Source organism: Sciurus vulgaris, assembly GCF_902686455.1.
Source record: "Sciurus vulgaris genome assembly, chromosome: 10".
NCBI lineage: Eukaryota > Metazoa > Chordata > Mammalia > Rodentia > Sciuridae > Sciurus > Sciurus vulgaris.
In genome coordinates, this window is record NC_136470.1 from 117,235,884 (window position 1) to 117,257,915 (window position 22,032).

At 39.1% G+C, this 22,032-nt stretch overlaps 1 pseudogene across 1 annotated transcript; it reads left to right on the forward strand.

Moving 5' to 3' along the window:
• Positions 1-7,951: 7,951 nt before the first annotated feature.
• LOC306637684 (small glutamine-rich tetratricopeptide repeat-containing protein beta-like) lies at positions 7,952-20,556 on the forward strand (annotated as a pseudogene). The gene is made up of 2 exons: positions 7,952-8,527; positions 19,902-20,556. The product of its transcript is annotated as a small glutamine-rich tetratricopeptide repeat-containing protein beta-like (transcript).
• Positions 20,557-22,032: the final 1,476 nt, after the last annotated feature.

Consider the following 22,032-nt stretch of genomic DNA (forward strand, 5'->3'; position numbering starts at 1 on the left):
GGACTGGCACAAAAAGGACACTGAGTCTCCCGTTCCCAGTAAACTTCTAACCTGGTCTTGTTGTGTCTTATGGTATCCCCAGCTAATCGGAACCTTGAGACTTGGGTCTTGCTTATTCTCCCTTAGAAAGAACTTCAATGTAGTTTTCCCCCTGTGTCCACGAGTTGGACTGTCAATGGCCCCTATGCCACTTACTCAGTTATCAAAACAGAAATGGAGGTCCCAGTCTGCCCTGACATATGACAGAGCCAGAAGTCCAAGTTCCCATCTCTTGTCTCATTCCTGTATTTCCACCAGGGATGTGGGAGACAAGTGGGCTACATCCTCCTGAAAACTCTAAACACCTCTGCATATATGGATGAACTACGAGACTCCACTCTGTTTGCCTGGGGTCAGAGTTGATTGGAGACTGGGGTGCCTCCATTTCTTCTTTGGAAAGCCTCTAGAGAGAATGCCAATATATTTGACTGACTCTCCAGGCAGACAGTGCAATGTGGCCCCAGGAGAAGGACAGGCCTTAGTAGTGGATGGTCCTGGGGTTGGGCATGCTAATGAGGAGGTGATGAACCTGGTGACTAGTAAAAAACAGAGGTTCACAGCACCTCAATCTTTCTCCACTGTTCCCTCACCACAACTCCTCTCCCCAAGAGTTATGCAACAGAGTTCCCTCTTGTTGTCCCTACTCCTGGTCTTATCTCAATTCCCAGTGATTGTGTCCTTCACCAAGGTGACACTATCAATACCTTTACTTCTTATCTCAAATAAACCATTTCTGCTCCCCTCCTCAGCACTCACTTCTGTGGTCATACTAAAGCAGCACTTTTCCCTAGAACCTTCTGGGATAGGGAAGGTTTTCTTCACTGCACAATCCAATATGGAAGCCCCTAGCCGCACAAGGTTGTGGAGCTCCTACAGTGTGCCTTGAGCAGCTGAGGAATAAATACCTAATTTTATTTAATTTAAATTTAATCACTTGTGGCTAATGGCTGCCCCACTGAGTAGTGAGGTTCTAATCCTCATTATTACCAATAATAGTACTATTTGCTCAATTGCTTTCTCTAGTGTTCCAGTCTCCGATTAACTTATTCTTTCTCACTAGTTTGCCTTTTCAATCATCTCAGTTGAACATTTCTTCAGGTGTGATAAGGTCTTCTGATCTACTGACAGTTCCATGTTTTTCACAGTCATCACCCCAACACGCCCTTATATGTTTCTTTTCCCAGTTCAGATTCTGTGGTTAATTATTGTAATCTGTCCCTTCACAATTTGGCTTCCATTGGTTTTCAACCCCCTCCTCCACACCTCTCTCTCTCTCTCCCTCCTTCCCTCCTTCTCTGCAAGCATGTATGGGATGAACCCAACCATTCTGTGCCTACAGAATAGCAGAACATGGCTTTAACACAATAACCATAAGGCAGTCTCAGTCTATATTTATGATTACATATTTTAACTGAACAAATTTCCCAATAAATTTCTCCCATGTTTGCATTTCCATTTTATGGGTTGAATAATTCCTACCATCTCTTCTCCTAATGTCCACATTTACCTTCTTCTCCCCCTGAACTTGGTTTATAATGTCATTACCCACTCAACTGGAGAAATGAGAACAGACTAGATCCCCATCTTCCTAACACCTCTTTCTCCATCCCAGCCCATCTGGACCACACACACTGCATTCAATGACCAGCTGAATAAATGAATGGCCTTTATCCCTATGGAAATTCAACTCCTCTACCCTGGTGCCTTCTCCAGTGATTTGATTCCACTTGGACAGTCCCACTATCCAAATTATCAATCTCTCCCATCTTTAAAAAATATTTCCTAGACCAATCTTCCTAGTTCTTAGTTTCTCCTCATAGCAAAATATGCTGCCATTAGATCTATTTCTGTTCTTCCCATTTTCTCTCCAGTCCCTTCTAGTCTCCATTTCACTCCACTGGGACTGCACTGATCAACAATGCAGTTGAAGAAAAAAAAAAATAAATAAATAACAGAATGAATCAAAAACTATTACCCTAGGTAAATGTATGATTACACAAATGGTATGCCTCTACTTTATGTACACACAGAAAAACAAGTGCTGGCCGTATAGCTCCTCACGTAGAGTGCCTGACTCTCATGCTGGAGACCCAGGTTCGAGTCCCCAGCCCTCTGTGATTGTGCAAATACCAAACAAACAGAAAAACAAGATGTATCCCATTTGTTTACAATAAAAATGAATTTTAAAAAATGCAGTTGAACAATGTTCCACCTGACCAAATTTGACGGCTATTTCTCTGTTCTTACCTTCTGCATCCTCTCTGAGTCAGGCTAGAGTTGACTACTCCTTCCTTACTGAACCATGACTTTTTAAAAAAGGAAAACAACAATAATTACATAGTTTAGTTGATATATACTTTAGAATATGTATTTAACAAGATATTTGTGAAAATAGAATCATATTGTCATATCTTTCAAAATTCACAGTAATTAATATTGCAAAATATGAATATCCAGTAATAACTACTTTGAAATACATTAAGTAGAAGTCTTCTGTGCCCCTTTATAGTCAACCACTACACCACCTCCAAACCCTGGAACCACTGATCTCTATTCTGTCCCTATTGGTTTCTTTTCCAGAATATCACATAACAGTTTGTAGCCTTTTTGAGTCTGAATTTTTTCACAACATAGTGCATTTGAGGTTTCCTTGTGGTGTTTGTTTTCACTTTGAGTAGTATTCCACTGTGCAAATGTACAACTTATAAGAAAAAGCATAAGAGAATAATAGCATCAACTTTACTTTCATAAATTCAACAATGTGGAATAAATTAATTGTTAAAAACTACACAATGCCAACTCAGTCAGATGCAATAGATGAGTTGAATAGTTCTACAGCCACCCAGCCTAAAAAGGAAAAAATGTTCTGTGTCATTTTATTCATTTGACAGTATCTTTTTGAACCCAGGGCCTTGCACATGCCAGACAAGAGCCCTATACAACTGAACTACATACACCTGCAGCCCCCTTTTTTTCCCATTGAGTCAGGTCTGGTTAAATTGCCAAGGTTGGCTTTGTAACTTTTATCCTCCTGCCTCAGCTTCCCAAGTAGCTGGGATTATAGGTGTGTACCACCACACTTGGCAGCAGTAGGTTTTTCATAGAATCTCCGATCAGATTAAGGTAGTTTTTCTCTGTTCCTAACATGCTTAGAGTTTTCTTTTTATCATGAATGAGTCTTGAGTTTGCCAAATGTTTTTTTCCTGTATCATTGATATAGTTTAATGTCAGATTAAACAATTTAGCTACCATAAATATATATAAATATCTATATATTTGTTGGTGTTGTCCATTCTATTTCATCTATATGAAGAGATTCATTATAATGTATTGAATCACACCATTATTGAGGCTGTATAGAAGCCTAGAAAGTCCCATGATCTGCCATGAACATGCTGGGGACTCAGAAAAACCAATGAAATATTTTGGAGGCCTGAGAGCCACAGAGCCCTTGGTATAGATTCCAATCTGTGTCTGAAGGCCTGAGAACAAGGGACACTTAGGGAGAGAACTAATGTCTCACTTCAAGTAGTTAGGCAGAGTTAATTTAACTTTCCTGCACATTTTTGTTCTATTTAGGCCCTCAATAGATTAGATAATGGTCACACATACTGGGGAGGGCCATTTGCTTTACTCACCAATTTAAATGCTAATCTCTTCCAGAAGTGCCCTCACAGAAACACCTAGAAATCATGTTTTAACAGTCATCCCATGGCCCAATCAAACCGACTCATAAAATTACCTAGTACATATGGAGAGGCACAAGCCCTGTGTTAGCTAAAATAATCTTTACAGGAAAAAATGAAGCAGGAGGGATAACTCCTCTACTCAATATTATGTTTAGTATATAGCTGTAGTAGTCAAGAAAAAATTATATTATGAAGGAATGGACATGTAAATCAATGGAATCAAAGAACCCAGAAATAAACACACAGAAATATGCCCAACTGATTTTTTGCAAAGATGCAAAGGTAATTTGATGAAGAAAAATTACATTTCAGATGAGGTTGGGTGCATTCAGGGTGGTATGGCCATAGGACAAAACATGACATTTTCAACAAATGATGTTAAAGCAACTGGATATCCACAGGCACCCAAAAAATAAACTTTGACCTAAGTCTTACACATTATACAAAAAATAATTCAAAATGGATCACCAATTTAAATATAAAATGTAAAACAATAGATCTTTGGAAAATACAGGAGAACATTTAGACAGAGTTCTTACACTTGACATCAAAACCTAAATCCAGAAAAGTGGGAGTTCATCAAAATTAAAAACCTTTTGCTTTGTAAAAGACCTTGTTAAGAGGATGAAAAGATAAGCTATAGGATGGGAGAAAATATTTTGAAGCCACATATCAGATGAAGGACCTAAATCTACAATTTTTTTAATTAAAGATTATATTTTTACAATTTTAGATTCATAAATTGAGAGGGAAGTACAAAGATTTCCAATATGTTCCTGTCTCACACAAGCATAGCCACCCCCATTATCAACATCCCTCCAGAGTGTAACATTTGCTACAATTGATGAACCCACATTTATACATCATAATCACCCAAAGTCCATAAATTACATTAGGGTTCACTCTTGGGGTTGTACATCCTAGGGATTTTGGACAAATGAGTACTGGCATGTATTCACTACTATCATACATAGTAGTTTAAATGCCATAAAAATTTTCTGTGTTCCATCTATTTATCTCCACTCACACACGCTCACACACACACACACACACACACACACACACACACACACACACACACACCCTGGCAACCACTGATACGTTTACTGTCTCCATAGATTCCAGAATGTCATATAGTTGGAATCATACAGTATGTATCCTTTTCACATTGGTTTCTTTCAATAAGTAAGACACATTTAACTTTCTTCCACACCTTATCATGGCTTGATAGTTCATTTTTTTTAACACTGCATAACTTCTCACTTTTGAATGTATTATGGTATATTTAACCACTCACATACTGAAGGACATCTTGGTTGCTTCCAGTTTGGGGCAATTATCAATAAAACTGCTATAATTATCCAGGTTCAGGTTTTTATGGGGAGATAAGTTTTCAGTTCCTTCATGTAGATGCCAAGGACCATGATGGCTGGATCCTATGGTTAAGAGTAGGTTTAGTGTACCTTTCTCCCCACATCCTCGCCAACACCTGTTGTTGCTCGTATTCTTGATAATCGCCATTCTAATTGGGGTGAGATGGAACCTTAGGGTGGTTTTGATTTGCATTTCTCTTATTACTAGAGATGTTGAACATTTTTCCATATGTTTGTTGATTGCTTGTAGATCTTCTTCTGTGAAGTGTCTATTCATTTCCTTAGCCCATTTGTTGACTGGACTGTTTGAATTCTTGGAGTAGAGTTTTTTGAGTTCTTTATAGATTCTGGAGATTAGTGCTCTATCTGAAGTATGATTGGCAAAGATATTCTCCCACTCTGTAGGCTCTTTCTTCGCATTGCTGATAGTTTCCTTTGCTGAGAGAAAGCTTTTTAGTTTGAATCTATCCCAGTGGTTGATTCTAGCTTTTATTTCTTGTGCTATGGGAGTCCTGTTAAGGAAGTCTGGTCCTAGACCAACAAGGTGAAGATTTGGACCTACTTTTTCTTCTATAATCTGCAGGGTCTCTGGTCTGATTCCGAGGTCCTTAATCCATTTTGAGTTTAGTTTCGTGCATGGTGAGAGATATGGGTTTAGTTTCATTCTGTTGCATATGGATTTCCAATTCTCCCAGCACCATATGTTGAAGAGGCTATCTTTTCTCCATTGCATATTTTTGGCCCCTTTGTCTAGTATGAGAAAATTGTATTTATTTGGGTTTGTGTCCGTGTCCTCTATTCTGTACCATTGATCTACCTTTCTATTTTGGTACCAATACCATGCCGTTTTTGTTACTATTGCTTTGTAGTAGAGTTGAAGATCTGGTATTGCAATACCCCCTGTTTCACTCTTCCTGCTAAGGATTGCTTTAGCTATTCTGGGTTTCTTATTCTTCCAGATGAATTTCATAATTGCCTGCTCTATTTCTGTAAGGTACGTCATTGGGATTTTAATTGGAATTGCATTGAATTTGTATAGCACTTTAGGTAGTATGGCCATTTTGACAATATTAATTCTTCCTATCCAAGAACATGGAAGATCTTTCCATCTTCTAAGGTGTTCTTTAATTTCTTTCTTTAGTGTTGTATAGTTCTCATTGTAGAGGTCTTTCACCTCTTTTGTGAGATTGATTCCCAAGTATTTTATTTTTTTCGAGGCTATTGTGAATGGGGTAGTTTTCCTAATTTCTCTTTCTGAAGATTCATCACTTATGTATAAAAATGCGTTGGATTTATGGGCATTGATCTTGTAACCTGCTACTTTACTGAAATCACTTATGAGTTCTAAGAGTTTTCTGGTGGAATTTCCAGGTTCCTCTAAATATATAATCATGTCATCAGCGAACAGGGATAGTTTGAGTTCTTCTTTTCCAATTCGTATCCCTTTAATTTCTTTGGTTTGTCTAATTGCTCTGGCCAGAGTCTCAAGAACGATGTTGAATAGAAGTGGTGAAAGAGGGCATCCCTGCCTTGTTCCAGTTTTTAGGGGGAATGCTTTCAGCTTTTCACCATTTAGAATGATATTAGCCATGGGCTTAGCATAAATGGCCTTTACAATATTAATGAATGTTCCCACTATCCCTATTTGTTCTAGTGTTTTGAGCATGAAGGGGTGCTGTATTTTATCAAATGCTTTTTCTGCGTCTATTGAAATAATCATGTGATTCTTGACTTTAAGTCTATTAATATGGTGAATTACGTTTATTGATTTCCTGATGTTGAACCAACCTTGCATCCCTGGGATGAAACCCACTTGATCATGGTGCACTATCTTTTTAATATGTTTTTGTATGCGATTTGCTAAAATTTTGTTGAGAATTTTTGCGTCGATGTTCATTAAGGATATTGGTCTGAAATTTTCTTTCCTTGATGAGTCTCTGACAATAGCCAGACTGTGGAACCAACCTAGATGCCCTTCAATTGATGAGTGGATAAAGAAACTGTGGTATATATATACTATGGAATATTACTCAGCCATAAAGAATGATAAAATTATGACATTTGCAGGCAAATGGATGAAATTGGAGAATATCATGCTAAGTGAGATAAGCCAATCTCAAAAAGCCAAAGGACGAATGATATCGCTAATAAGTGGAGGTTGACACATAATGGGGGGGAGGGAAGGGTTAGAGTTAGGGTTAGGGAGGGGGGCAAGTATAGAGGAAGGAACTACTGTATAGAGGGTAAAGAGGGGTCGGAGGGGTGGGGGGAAGGGAAAAAAATAACAGAATGAATCAAACAACATTGCTCTATGTAAATTTATGATTACACAAATGGTATGCCTTTACGCCATGTACAAACAGAGAAACAACATGTATCCCATTTGTTTAAAAAAAAAAAAAAAAAAAAAAAAAAAGAGTAGGTTTAGATTGTTAGGTCTTTTTTTTTTTTTTTTTTTTTTTTGAGGGTTATATATATATATATATATAGTTTTTTTTAAATTGGTTCTTGACAGATACGCGTGAAGATGAAATTCACTGCGGTATATTCGTATATGTACATGGCATAATCTGACCAATTTTATTTCACCATTCCCCCCTTTTCCTGTCTCTGCACCCTCCCTACTTTAACCCCTTTCTCCACTGACATACCTTCTATTTTCAACGAGGGTAGGTTTAGTTTTGTAAGCAACTGCCAAACTGTCTTCCAAAACAGCTGTACAATTCTGCATTCCCACCAGCAATTAAAAGGAGTTTCCGGCCGGTCGGACGCTGCGCGTGCGACCCTTTCGGCTCCGCAGCCTCCGCGACCCCCGCGCCGGGTGCTCCCGCGCCCTCCACGCGCCCAGCCATGGTAGGTCGGCTGAGCCTGCAGGATTTGCCGGAGCTCGTAGACATGAAGAAAAAGGGCGACGGCGTCCCCGACTCGGGGCTGCCCCAGCCCCAGCCCCAGCCTCTGGGGGTGAGGAGAGCCCCCCGGCCCCCCGGACGCTGGAGCCCAATGCCATGGTGACCCCAGCGGCCCCGAACCCAGCTTCTCTCCCCAAAGCCCTGGCGGTCAGCTGCTCCTCAAGGCTGTGGCCCCTGTCCTTTGGCAAAGGAGTGGAGTTTGACCCCTTACCACCAACGGAAGTGAGGTACACTTCCTCCGTCAAGTACCACCGGGAGTAATACTTTATTGATGACGTTCAGCTGCCACTGGAGCTGGCAGTGGCCTCCTGACACCAGTCACCTGCATCCCCAATTGCACATGACGCAACTACCAGGCTGAGGTGCGCTTTGCGCCCCGCCACAAGCCCACACCCTTCCTCAGCACCACCATCCTCTACCCCAAGTACCCCAAGACCGTCTACACCACCACCCTGGATTACAACTGCCACAAGAAGCTGAGGAGGTTCCTGTCCAGCGTGGAGCTCGAGGCCACAGAGTTTATTTTGTTTAGTTATTCATTAGGGAACCCACTACAGTTCTTTCACTGTAGTTTTTTTTCCCTCCAAACCCATGAGACTGAGGGTTGCAAAAACAGAAGCATGTGCAGACACCATGAAACTCTCCAGTATGGATGAAATGCCACCAGCCCCAGGTAGAGTCATGCTAGTCTTCAGGGTGGAAGTGGTGATTTTTAAGCTCATTGATTAAAAGCAAACATTCCTAATGTGCCTAAGAGATACAGTTCGTTAACTAAAAAGCTCTTCACTCAGTCTCCTAAATTAGGGCTTTCATGCAATAAGGATGATTGGTATTTTTCAGAGAAAAGTTGTTTTCTTTTCAAAGTACAAACATTTAGAAAGACTTCATTTGAACGAGTATCCTCCCAGTTGACATTTTCCTATTTCTAACCTTAAGAAATCCAGAATAGTGTGGAACAAAACTGTTTTAAATTTGTCACCTCTGTCCCATTCCATTTTGATTTGTGACTTCTCCATTCAACAATAAAATATCTAAAAAATAAAAAAATAATTTTAAAAAGGAGTTTCTATTCCATGTACTAGACAATATGGGGTGTTTTCAGTGTTTTGAATTTTTGCCATTCTAATGGGTGCATATTGGTTATCTAGAATATAAACTTTTTTTTTTTTTTTTGCATTACTGGAGATTAAATCCAGGGACACATTCACCGAATTACTTCCTCAGCCCTTTTTATTTTGAGACAAGTTCTCTCTAAGTTACCCAGGCTGGTCTTAAACTAGGGATCCTCCTGCCTCAGCACTCAAGTAGCTGGGATTACAAGCATGTGCCACCACACCCAGCTTAGAATATATACTTTTTTAAACTCTCAAAACTCAACAGCAGTAGACTGGGGTATACCTCAGTTGGTAGAGTGCTTGCCTCACAAGCACAAGGCCCTGGCTTTAATCCCCAGCAATGCAAAAACAAAAACTCAATAGCAAATATATATGCTCCAATTAGAAAATGAGCAAAAGACATGAACAAACATCTTGTTATTTTATATATTTGTATATAATATATACACATTATACACATATGTATACGCATATATGTTGTAAACAAGCGTTTTGAAATCTGTTCAATTTCACTAACCATTAGATAAATGCAAATTTAAACCATAATATGGCACTACACACTGATCCAAAGGTTAAAATAAAAAATGACAAGTCAGGCACAGTAATGCACATTAGTAATTCCAGCTACTCAGGAGGCCAAGGCAAGAGGATTGCAAGTTCAAGACCAGCCTGGGTGAGACCCTGTTTCAAAATAAAATTAAAAGGAATGAGTAAGGCCAGGTGCAGTGGCACATGCTGGTAATCCCAGCAGCTTGGGAGGCTGAGACAGGAGGATCATGAGTTCAAAGTCAGCCTCAGTAACAGCCAGGTGCTGAGCAACTCAGTGAGACCCTGTCTCTAAATAAAATACAAATAGGGCTGGGGATGTGGCTCAGTGGTTCAGTGCCCCTGAGTTCAATCCCTGGTACCAAAAAAAATAAAAAGGGATGAATAAGTAACTTAATGGTAGAATACTTGCTCAGCATGGGTGATTCAATCCCCAGTACCACAAAAAAATAAATTTTAGAATAATGACCAAACTAAATGTTGATGTGAATATGGAGTAACTATACTTCTCATATGTTATTGGTGGGAGTATACAATGAAAAATTCGCTCTGGAAAATAATTTTGCAGTTTCCTAAAGAACTAAACATGTAATTCCCCTAGAACCCAGAAATTGCACTTCTGTCATTTATTCCAGAAAAAAATGAAAATTTATTTTCATCCAAAAGCCTATACATGAAGATTGAACTAGAAGAAAGATAATGGAATAGTAAGAACTAGTAACTTATCACTCTGTCTACACAATAATTGCACGACCACAATCTCTCTGATTTTGAAACCTGGTGTTAATTTGAAGGCTTACAATATTCAGAAACTTACAAGACAAATCAAGGTTAATTTCAACTCTTATCTAGGTAGCAACTATTCATCCCTGATCTACCTCCACCACAGCAGGTGGCAGTGCCCAAGAACCAGGGTGGGCAATAAGGTGTCCTTTAAATGTCAATCTGTGTTCTGATTGACGAATGATGCTTCTTATCATGGAAGTCCTAGCAGAAAGAGGCAGTCATTGCTGCCATCTGGACCACCATCCTAGTGATCCTGTCCTCCACTAATTAAAAGTGACTTCCAAGGAATTTAAAGGTTTGGGCTTTTTTTCTTCCCTTCACTTTTCCTTTTCTCTTTTTGGGAGCCAGATATTTAAGTAGGATATTCAAAAGTAACCACATATGAAGAGTAATTTAGAGAGTCACCACACCTGCTGACAGAAAGGCACAAAATCAGAAAAGACCTGAGAAGACCTTAAGTTTGCACATCAGACTGACCATCACAGTGAAGTGACACTATTATAATTTGGATCTGGAATTTCCCCTGAGGCTCATTTGTTGAAAGCTAGGTTCCCAGCTGATGGCACCATGCAGAGATGGTGGAAACTTTAGAAGGTGAGTTCTAGCAGGAAGAAGTATGTCACTGGAGGCATGCCTTTGAAAGGTACATTTTGTCCCTAGTCCCAGGCACTCGCTGTCTCTTGCTCTCACTCTCACTGTCTCTGCTACTTGGCCACCAGGAAGTGAAAAGCTTTGCTTCCTCACACCCTCCCTGCCATGATGTTTGCTTTACCACAAGCCTAAAAGCAATGAAGCTAACTGGCCATTGACTGAAAACATGAACCAAAATAAATATTTCTCTTTTAATTTGGTTTTCTCAGGTATTTTGTCACAGTGATGGAAAGTTGACTAACCCAGACACCCTACAACAAACAAACAAAAATCCCTGCAAACAATGGGGAACAGTGATAATTTGATCTCTAGATTCATAATAAGATTTAAATGTGCAGTTTTCAACAAAAAGAGTCATGATTTGTTTCCACAAAGAAAAAAGAAAGTATAATCCCAAAGAAAAAAGTAAATAAACAGAAACTGTCCCTGAGAAAGACAAAATAGCAGACTTAACTACACAAATATTTTAAACTTAAAATTTGCTCAAAAAGATAAAAGACAACATGAAAAAATATGTATGAACAACATGTAGATATCTATAAGGAGGTAGAAAACATAAGAAAAGATCAAAGAAAAATTCTGGAACTAAAAGCACAACTTAGCAAGATCTTGTCTCAAAATAAAAAGGACTGGGCATGTAATTCAGAGGTAGAACACTCCTGGATTCAATCCTAGTGCTTCCCCACCAAAAAAAAGAAAGACGCAAATAAGTTGATAGTGCAAGGATGGAAAAAAGAAATAACACTTTCCAAGAGATTCAAAAGAAGACTTGAGCAGGCAGAAGTTAAGCTGAATACAGGATAATTAAAATCATCAAGTCTGAGGAACAGAAAGAAAAAAAGATTGATGTGAACAGAGTCTAAGGGACCTGTGGGATACCATTAAGTGAGCCAACATATGCACTGTGGGAGTCCAGAAGAAAGAGAAAGAACTAGAGAGATTATTTTAAGAAATAATGGCAAAAAAAAACTTCCCAAATTAAATGCAGGACATGAACATAAATATCCTAGAAGTTCATCAAATTCTAAGCAAGGTGACCTCAAAGAGTCCCACACTGAAGCACATGATAATAAAACTGTCAAAAGACAATGATGAAGAATTTTGAAATCAACTCATTATGTAAAAAGATCTCCAATAAGATTACCAGCAGATTTCTCATCAGAATCTTGCAGATTAGAAGGCGGTGGATTGATATATCAATATTCAAAGTGCTTAAGGAAAATTGGTCAACTAAGAATCCTAAAATCAGCAAAATATTCTTTCAAAAATGAGAGGGAATTAAGACATTTTCAAGTCAACAAAAGCTGAAAGAGGTTGTTATCATTAGGCCTTCCCTGTCAGAAAAGCTAAAGAGAGTCCTTTGGGTCAAAATAGAAAGAATACTCACAGTCATTTGAAGAAATAAAGATCTCTGATGAAGGAAAATATATTGATAACTTCAAAAGTATCATTGTAACTTTGCTTTGTAACTTCACTTTTTGGTTTCTACATGATTTAAGAGACTAAGACATTAAAAACAAATTATTAGTCTGCGATTTGGAAAATACAATGCATAAAGGTATAATTTTCTGACATCCATAACTGAAAGTGGTGGGGATGGAGCTATAAAGGAACAATTTTTGTATGTTTTTGAAGTTAATATAAATTCAAATTAGTGTTATAATTTTATGATATTAAAATGTAGTCACCATGGTAACCATAAACAAGAATTGCTTTAGAGATAATTGAGAAGAGAATTTAAACATTTCATTATAAAAAAAAAAATCAACCAAACATGAAAAAAGTGATGCAGGAAGCAAGGAACAAAGGCAAATATAAAACAAATAGCAAAATGACAGAAGTCCCTCCTTATCAGTAATTACCTTTGATATAGATAGAGACTTCTCTTTTTGTGTCTGGCTTATTTCATTTAACATGATATCCTCCAGTTCCATCCATTTTGCTGCAGGTGACAGGATTTCATTCTTCCTGTCACTGAAGGAAGACTGAAGAATCTCCTATTGAATATATACCACATTTTCTTTATCCATTCATCTGTTTAGTGGGCACCTAGGATAATTCTACAAATACCACACTGAACCCCATTAACATAGACAATTAATACATGTTAAGCAAAATTTTTTAATTTTCAAAAAACAGAACATACATTCTTTTCAAGTACAATGGGCATTCTCAAGGCTAGACCATATGTTAGGCCCCCAAATTTAGTCTCAATATATTTTTAAAAGGTAGATATTATACAAAGTATCTTCTCAGACCACAACAGGATAATGTTAGAAATCAATAATTGGGAAAACTGGAAAATTCATGAATTTGTGGAGGTTCACATACACTTAATCAATGTGTCAAAGAAGCAATCATGAAATAAATTTAAAATATTTAGAGACAAGTGAAAACACACAAAGACTTAAGCAATACAGAGGGCTCATGAATTCAATACTCGGATGGACCCTGGGGCACCTGAGAAGGAACCAACAGGTGCAAAGTAGCCCTTCCCAGGAAGGAAGATTCACTTCCAAAGGACAGATATGGAGAAAGGCCAAGGTGGTCTTATTCAGCCTGGTTTGTTTTATAAAACAACATTGCACACCCAAATGTCTTGGGCAACCCACGTGACAATATTTCCAAGTCCTCTTAGGGGAAAAGCAAAACCAATGTCAGGAGGTTTTGGGGATAAGAACAATGATCCCTGGTGCTTATCTGCTTGTGGGCAGGAAACTTTGGGTCATTCTAGATGCTGGTGACCATGGTTTCCACTGCTGAGTGCATTGTAGGTATTGACATTTTGGCCTACAACATCACCACTTCCTGAGAGTGTGTGACCATTCACAACTAAGAATCGGTGCCATGGCAGTGGCAACCACCCCCTGCCTATGGCCCAAGCTGCCTAAGCCTCAATGAGTTATTCAACAAAAGCAGTAGTGCATATCAAATAGAGGGGGGGGAAAGGACATACTTTATTAATCCAGGACTTGTTACAGATAAAAATATTACAACCAGCAATCTAACAGTCCAGTTTGGCACATCAAAAAAGGACTCCAGAGCATAGAGACTAACAATGGACTATCTCAGGCTTCATTCCAAGGCCACGTGAGCAGGAAACCAAAGAAATATTCCACATACAGTCAATAAAAATGCTGCCCTAGAGGTACCCACTAATAAAATACAAGTCCAATTGCTACTAAGCCTCTTTGAGTACTGGGGACAGCATGTACCCCACCTTGGGTGTTCTTTTGGCTCCCTTAGACAAGGTGACTAGCAAAGCCACCAACTATATAGGGCCTTTGTAACAGCAGGCCTTGGAAACCATTCCACAGGCCATGAACTTTTAGAACCTGGTAGCCTGATGGAATGATAGGTGTCCTCAACATCCATGCATGCTGACTATAGTCTATAGCAACAGAAAACTGTCACTGGAGTACACCAACCTCTTGTATTTTGGAGGCCCGAAGCGGAGGCCTGAAGCAGCCGCCAGATACAGCTTCTTGAAGAGTGGTATATCTGCTTGGTTTCAAGTACTAGTGGAGACTGGGCAGCTTACAGCTAGAGCCCCACATGGGATGCTGCAAATTGACCTGTACATTCTTACTTGAATGCATGCAAACCCCACCAATGAAAGTGACCAGGCTCAACAGAGCTCAATTATAAATGAAAATGGTACATTCAAGATCAGGCCTAAGGGCTGGAGTCGTAGTTCAGTGGTACAGCACTCGCCTACCACCTGTGAGGCACTGGGTTTGATCCTTGGCACTACATAAAAATAAATAAATAAAATAATGGTATTGTGTCCATATACAATTTAAAAAAAATTTTTTTTTAAAAGATCAGGCCCAAGTTGTGAACCAGTAGTCCACCACAAGTAAATGGCAGCTTACCGGAAGGAACTAAGTAACCTGTAGAGGATGCTTTGGCTTCTCCAATGGAAACCGGTAACCCAAGACTCAAAAACATACCTACTGATGATACAGCATGATTTACTAGTGACTGTTCGAAACTAAAAGCATACAGCATGCACTGGGCTGCAGCCACCAGCCAGTGAATGACCGTCTTTTGACTGAAACTAGACATGAATGTTCTGTTCAATGCACTAAACTGCATGCAGTGGTAATGGCTATGCAGTCCACTCCGACTGCCATATCTTGCCACATTTTCATTGACTTTTCCCTTGTGAAGAATGGCAACTGAGTGACCGTACTATCAAAGGATTCCTTGTGAGGAAACAAGACTATGGCAATAATTTGCTGCCTGGAAGGAACAAATATATTTGTGGATATTGGGACTACCATAGCAGCCTTTGTAAGGAACTTATGTCATACTTTTAGATACCCTATAGTACTTCACTCTGACCAAGGAACATCCTCCACTACCCAAGCAACATGACATGAAATACAATGAACCTCCCATGCACCTTGTCATCCATAAGCCAATGGAGCTATTGAATGATGGAATAACTGACTCAAAAAACAACTGAAGAAAGAACATCAAGATAGACTGATAATGGGGCAGTATCCCTGTCTGACTGGGGCAATATAGGCATTAAATACTGCACTTCAACACAAGAACCACAGCATTATGACACATGATGAGAAAACTGAGCTTGGTAGGAGTGGAGGTAAACAAGGCAGCCACCTTATTAGACTGTGCCTACCAAATCCCAATCTTGATATTCCCAAACAACCATTTTTTTTTTCCTTTTCCCCTTTAGGGTATATGTCCTGAGGCTAACTTGTGGGTCAGGCCACGACAGTATCTGAGAGAGAGCCCTTTAACTCTTATCTGAAGATAATACTTCTCCCCATGCCTCCCCTCTATGGGATCTCAAGGGGATGGCAAATAGAACCAAGGAGAAACAGAGTGCTAGGGTCCCTTTTGTGACACCAAGAGTATCTCTTCTTTCTGGCTGGGTGAGCAACATTATAAGATATGTCAGGCTACAAAGCTGGACTAGATGACTGAGGTCAAAAGGTCTGAGTCAAGCAACAAAGGTAATGGGTGTGTGCAGATGTAGTCATCTCAGGGCTAAGAAAGACAGACAGACAGACCAGTAACTACACCAAAGTAGTTTAACCTCTGCCCAATAGGTGGGGAACACCTGAGCCCCCAGGAGAGGAGAAAAATGGACACCACCTTGTCAATCTGCTCCTTCAACAAGAAGGAGCCAGTGGAGACCTGGAAGCATACTGCCTTCTCTAGGTTTTTTCAAGTTGTGGCCACCTCTGGTAACCTGATGAAATCTTGAATCTCCCACCACCCTGAACCTCATTCCATCACAGTGATCTCTCATCCTGTCAGTGATATACCTGTGCTATAGTTTGGATTTGAAGTGTTCCCCAAAGGTCATATGCTGAAGACTTGATTCCCGGTCCATAATGAAGGAACCTTTAAGAGGTGGAGCCACGTAGGAGGAAGTTAGATCATTGGGGACATGATCACTAAAGGCCCCAGTCTCTCCGCTTTCTCTTTGTTTCCCGGATGCCATGAGGCAAATAGCTTCCTCCACCGTGTGCTCCCACCATGATGCACGGCCTCACCACAGGCCAAGAAGCAATGGGGAACTCTGGAAAGCAGTACAAAGATTCCTCAAAAAGCAGGAATGGAGCCTCCATATGGCCTAGCTATCCCTCTCCTTGATATGTTTCGAAGGATCTAAAATGAGCATACTATAGGGATGCAGCCACAACAATGTTTATAGCATGCAATTCACAATAGCCAAGTTATGAAACCAGCCCAGATGCCCATCAACAGATGAATGGATTTTTTAAAATGTATTACATACACACACACACACATAATGGGGTTTTACTCAGCCATAAAGAAGAAAGAAATTATGGCATTTGCTAGTAAACAGATGGAACTGAGGAACATCATGCCAAGTGAAATAAGCCAAGTCCTGAAAGTCAAGAATTGAATGTTTTCTCTCATATGTGTGAGCTAGACCAAAATAAGAGGGGGAAATGGGGGCATACCATGAAAATAAAAGAGATCAGTAAAGTAGAAGAAGGGAATTGAAGGAGTAGGAGGAGGAAAGGGAAAGGGAGGAACGGTGGAATTAAATTGATTAAACTATCCTATGTACATATATAAATATAATGCAGTGAATTTCACCTTTAGGTTTATCTATAATGCACTAAATTCAAGAAACTATAAATAAAAAGAAGAAAGACTACTTGGGTAGAGGAAAAGAATAGGGGAGGGAGGAGTGAAGGAAAGGGAAAGTTCTGGGGGCTGACTGGGAGCAAATTATATTCTAAGTTTGTATAATTATGTCAAAATGAACCTCAATGCTTAAAAAAAAAGAAAGCAATAGGGCCAATCAACCATGGACTAAAACCTCCAAAATTGTAAGCCAAAATAAACTTTCTTCTGTTTAAGTTGATTGTCTCGAGCATTTTGCTACAGTTATAGACAGTTGACTAATACAACCAACATTCTAACATCACAGTGTATACCCCAAGAACCCAAGTCCTGTTTTACCAAGTGAGAATTTGGTACCTGACACATGGGAGGGTGTCAAAGATGCCCCGTTTTAACCTAAGCAACTCTTTCAAAATGTCATAACCACAACAAATGAAACCTTGCTGGGCTAGTACTTTGGTGTGTCATGCTTCTTTGATTATATGGACAAGAGGTATCCCAATGGTCAGGATGAAAATAAGGACTAGACTATTGCTAGTCCTCTATGTAGGATCTTTATGAACAACACTGTATGGGCTCATGCAACCATGTCAACAATGAGACTGCCAGTGAACACCAATGCCTCCTTACCATGAATAGGTCACTTAAAAATTAAGGAAGAGGTTCCATGTGCACCCCAGGGCTATATCTTTGTGGGCAATCTAAGGGCAAATAGGAGACAGGAAATCTCACACCTGGAAGCTGGAAGACAGTAGGATCCTGTATATCAGGCATACTGGAGATGCTCTTAGATGTCTCCCTGGGGATGAGTCACACCATTGTGCCAACGGCCTAAACCTAAATACCAGGCTTATTAGGACCTGCCAAAAGGTGTGTGACTGATTCTGATTTTGTGTTCTTTATGAGAGCTTTGGTACCAAACACAGGAGTCAATGCCCATGAAAAAAAATGATAAGAAACTCATACCTGACCATGGCAGACATTGTGTCCTCCACTGGCACGGCCTTGATGCACAACAGACATCCCTTAATAACCTCAGGAAGGTTGTGTTAAACAACAGGATTTCTTTAGACTTTCTTTAAGCCCAGCTGAGAGAGCATTAGGGAACTGAGTCCTAGCATGAGTTTTGGTGGGACAAATCACAATCAAATCATAGAAAGAAGGAAAGTAGTATAACATAATAAAGGTCAGATATAAAAGACACATAACTAATGTACTCATTGGCAAAAGACTAAAAGCTTCTCCTCTGAGATCAGGGTGAAGGCAAGGATGCCTTTTACCACTTCTATTCAGCATAATTTTGGAAATCCTATCCACCACAGCAAGAAAAAAAATAGAACTGGATTACATCAAAATCTAAAACTTTTGTATATCCAAAATGAAAATAGCCCACTAAAAAGGCAACCCACAGAATGGGAGAAAAACTTTTGCAAATTACGTATACCTATCTGATAAGGTCTTAAAATCCAGAATATATAAAGAACACCTACATCTCAATAAGAGAAAAAAATCCAAAAGTGGGGGAAATGGCAGCTGGTTGAGCTAAGTGAGTGGCAGCAGGCGTCCTATAATCTGCAGCCAGGCTCAGGCTTTGAGGATGAAGGGTCAGACTGATTGGCTTATGGATGCCCAGGAGCTGTCGTCTCTGGTCCTCTAGCCTGAAAGTATTTAAGTGTATAAAATGTCATCTATCAAGCAACTAGTTTGTGCAGTTACTCTTTCCTGTGTAAACAAAGTCGGATGGATGCTTCCCACTAACAAGAAAGTTTGGAAGTTGCAATTCAGTGCTTGCAGACAGTTTTAAAGATCAGTTCAGAAGACACATATCTAGCAGTTTCACAGCCTTTGACAGAAATATTCATGAATTCTTCTGTAAGAATGACATTCTGATAAAGAAATTGTGATATATATATACAACATGGATTTTTTTTTTTTTTCAGTGCTAGGGATTGAACCCAGGGCCTTGTGCTTGCAAGGCAAGCACTCTACCAACTGAGCTATATCCCCAGCCCACAACATGGATTTTAACAAGTAATAAAAAGGAATGACTTTATGACATTTGCCGGTAAATGGATGGATCTGGAGACTATCATGCTAAGTGAAATAAGCCAATCCCAAAAAACCAAAGGTTGTTTTCTCTGATATGTGGAAGCTAACCCACAATGGGAGTCGGGGGTGAAGAAGAGAAGTTCAGTGGATTAGACAAAGGGAAATTAAGGGAGGGGGGATACGAAAGAGAAAGACAGTGGAATGAATCTGACCTAACCTTCCTATGTACGTTTATGCCATAGTGAATCTCACCATTGTGTACATCCATAAGACTGGAGTCCTAATTAAAATAAGATATATTCCATGCTTGTATAATTACATCAAAATGGATTCTACTGTGATATATAATCAAAAAGAATCAACAAAAAAAAGGGAAAAGAATGACATTCTGTCCCTCTCACACCCAGTGCCTAAAGATGTGGGAAAAGCCAACCAACTAAAAGATAAAGGCATGCCCAGTATGGTGGGTACTCCCAACTACTTGAGAGGCTGGAGGATAGCAAGTTTGAGACCGACCTCAGCAACTAGGTGAGATTGTGTCTTAAAATACAAAATAAAATGGGCAGGGGATGTAGCTCAGTGGTAGAAAGCCACTGGATTCAATCTCAGGTACTGGGGAAAAAAGGAAGAAAGAAAAGATAAAGGTAATCACCACATGAAAGAAGGAAATCATGCTGCTGCAGCGGATCATTCCACACAAGCAATAATGCAGTTTATTATTGCAACAGCATTGTTGCCCAAAGTGAATTAATTTACTATACAGGTGCAAAAAAAAAAAAAAAAATAGCAATTGATTCAAAGTATAGCCAAGGCCTACAGGAGGATGGGGATGGCCCTCATTGCCATGAATAAATTTGGAGAAGCAGTTATAATTTTCAAAAAGCATTATATCTTGACCCTGAAAATGATTCACATAAGTTAAATCTGAAAATAGAAGAATGGAGTTTAAGAGAGTTATCTAGTCCTACAGAAACTGAATTGAGCTTTGACATGGCTAGCTTGGTAAATGATCCAGCTTTCATTAGTATGGCAGCAGGTTTAATGCAGAACCTTCAAGTTCAACAACTAATGTCAGGAATGATGACAAATACCACAGTCTTACCTGCTTCTGGATTTCAGAGCCTACCCAGCCTATACGGCCTCATCTCAACAGGAATGGAAGTTTGATCAGCAGATAAGACAACAGAATCCTGATTTTATAGAGCACCTGAGAAATCACATCTGGAGCAGATCATTTAATAGGAACACTGAAGAACATTCATGATTTGACCAAGGACCCTAGCCCAGAATGCAAAAGGTTTATGGCTCTAATGCTCACTATAGATAGTAGTGAAACACACACACACACACACACACACACACACACACACACGCAAACAAAACAACAACAAAACACTGTACCCCAGGGCTGGGGTTGTGGCTCAATGGTAAAAGCTTGCCTAGCATGTGTGAGGCACTGGGTTCAATTCTCAGCACCACATATAAAAGTCCATCAACAACTAAAAATATATATGTAAATATTTTTTTTAAAAAACCACTATATCTGATGCTTGAAAATAATGGAAGAAACCTTCTTTTATACATTCTTAAAGAATACATCTATTTAAACAATAGATTTATCATAAACAGATGTGAACATAACATGACTCCTTTTGAAAGCAAACAATCGATTGCTTTCAGAGCCAATATACCACTAAGATATACATTCTATATATACACTAAGATAACACTATATATACACTAAGATATACACTAAGATAACATTCTATTTTCAAACTTTAACCATATTAATAGCATATATTAATATATTAATAGCATATATTAATAGCAAAGTATATATATATACATTTTTTTTTCAGTACTGGGGATAAAGCCCAGGGCCTCACATATAAATATCAAAAGTGCCTGTACTATCTTTTTCATTTCTTCAGAACACATCATAATTTATTTTCTAACTCTTTGGCCCCCCTTCCATCTTTTTATAAATTTGTTCTTTTTAAATACATGACAGTAGAATGTATCTTGACATATTATACATACATGAAGTGTAACTTCCCATTCTTGTGATTTACATGATGTGGAGTTACACTGGTTCTATATTTGTGTATGAACATGTCTGATTTATTCTTCTGTCTTTCCTACTCCCATTCCCATTCCCTTCCCTTCATTCCCCTTTGTCTAAGCCAATGAACTTCTATTCTTCCTTTACGCCACCCTTAGTGTGTTAGCATCTGCATATCAGAGAGAATATTTGGCCTTTGGTTTTGGGGGGTCGGCTTATTTCACTTAGCATGATAATCCCAGTTCTATCCACTTACCAGAAAATGCCATAATTTTATTCTTCTTTATGGCTGAGTAATATTCCATTGTGTATATATACCACATTTTCTGTATCCATTCATCTATTGAAGGGCTCCTCATTTGGTTCCACAGTTTAGCTATTGTGAATTGAGGTGCTATAAACATTGATGTGGTAGCATCACTGTAGTGTGCTGATTTTAAGACCTTTGGGTATATGTCAAGGAGTGGTATAACAGAATCAAATGGTAGTTCCATGCCAAGTTTTCTGAGGAATCACCATACTGCTTTCCAGAGTGGTTACACCAATTTGAAGTCCCATTAGCAATGTATGCCCCCACATCCTCACCATCATTTATTGTTACTTTTATTCTTGATAATTACCATTCTCACTGGAGTGGGATGAAATACCACTGTAGTTTTTTGCATTTCTCTAATTGCT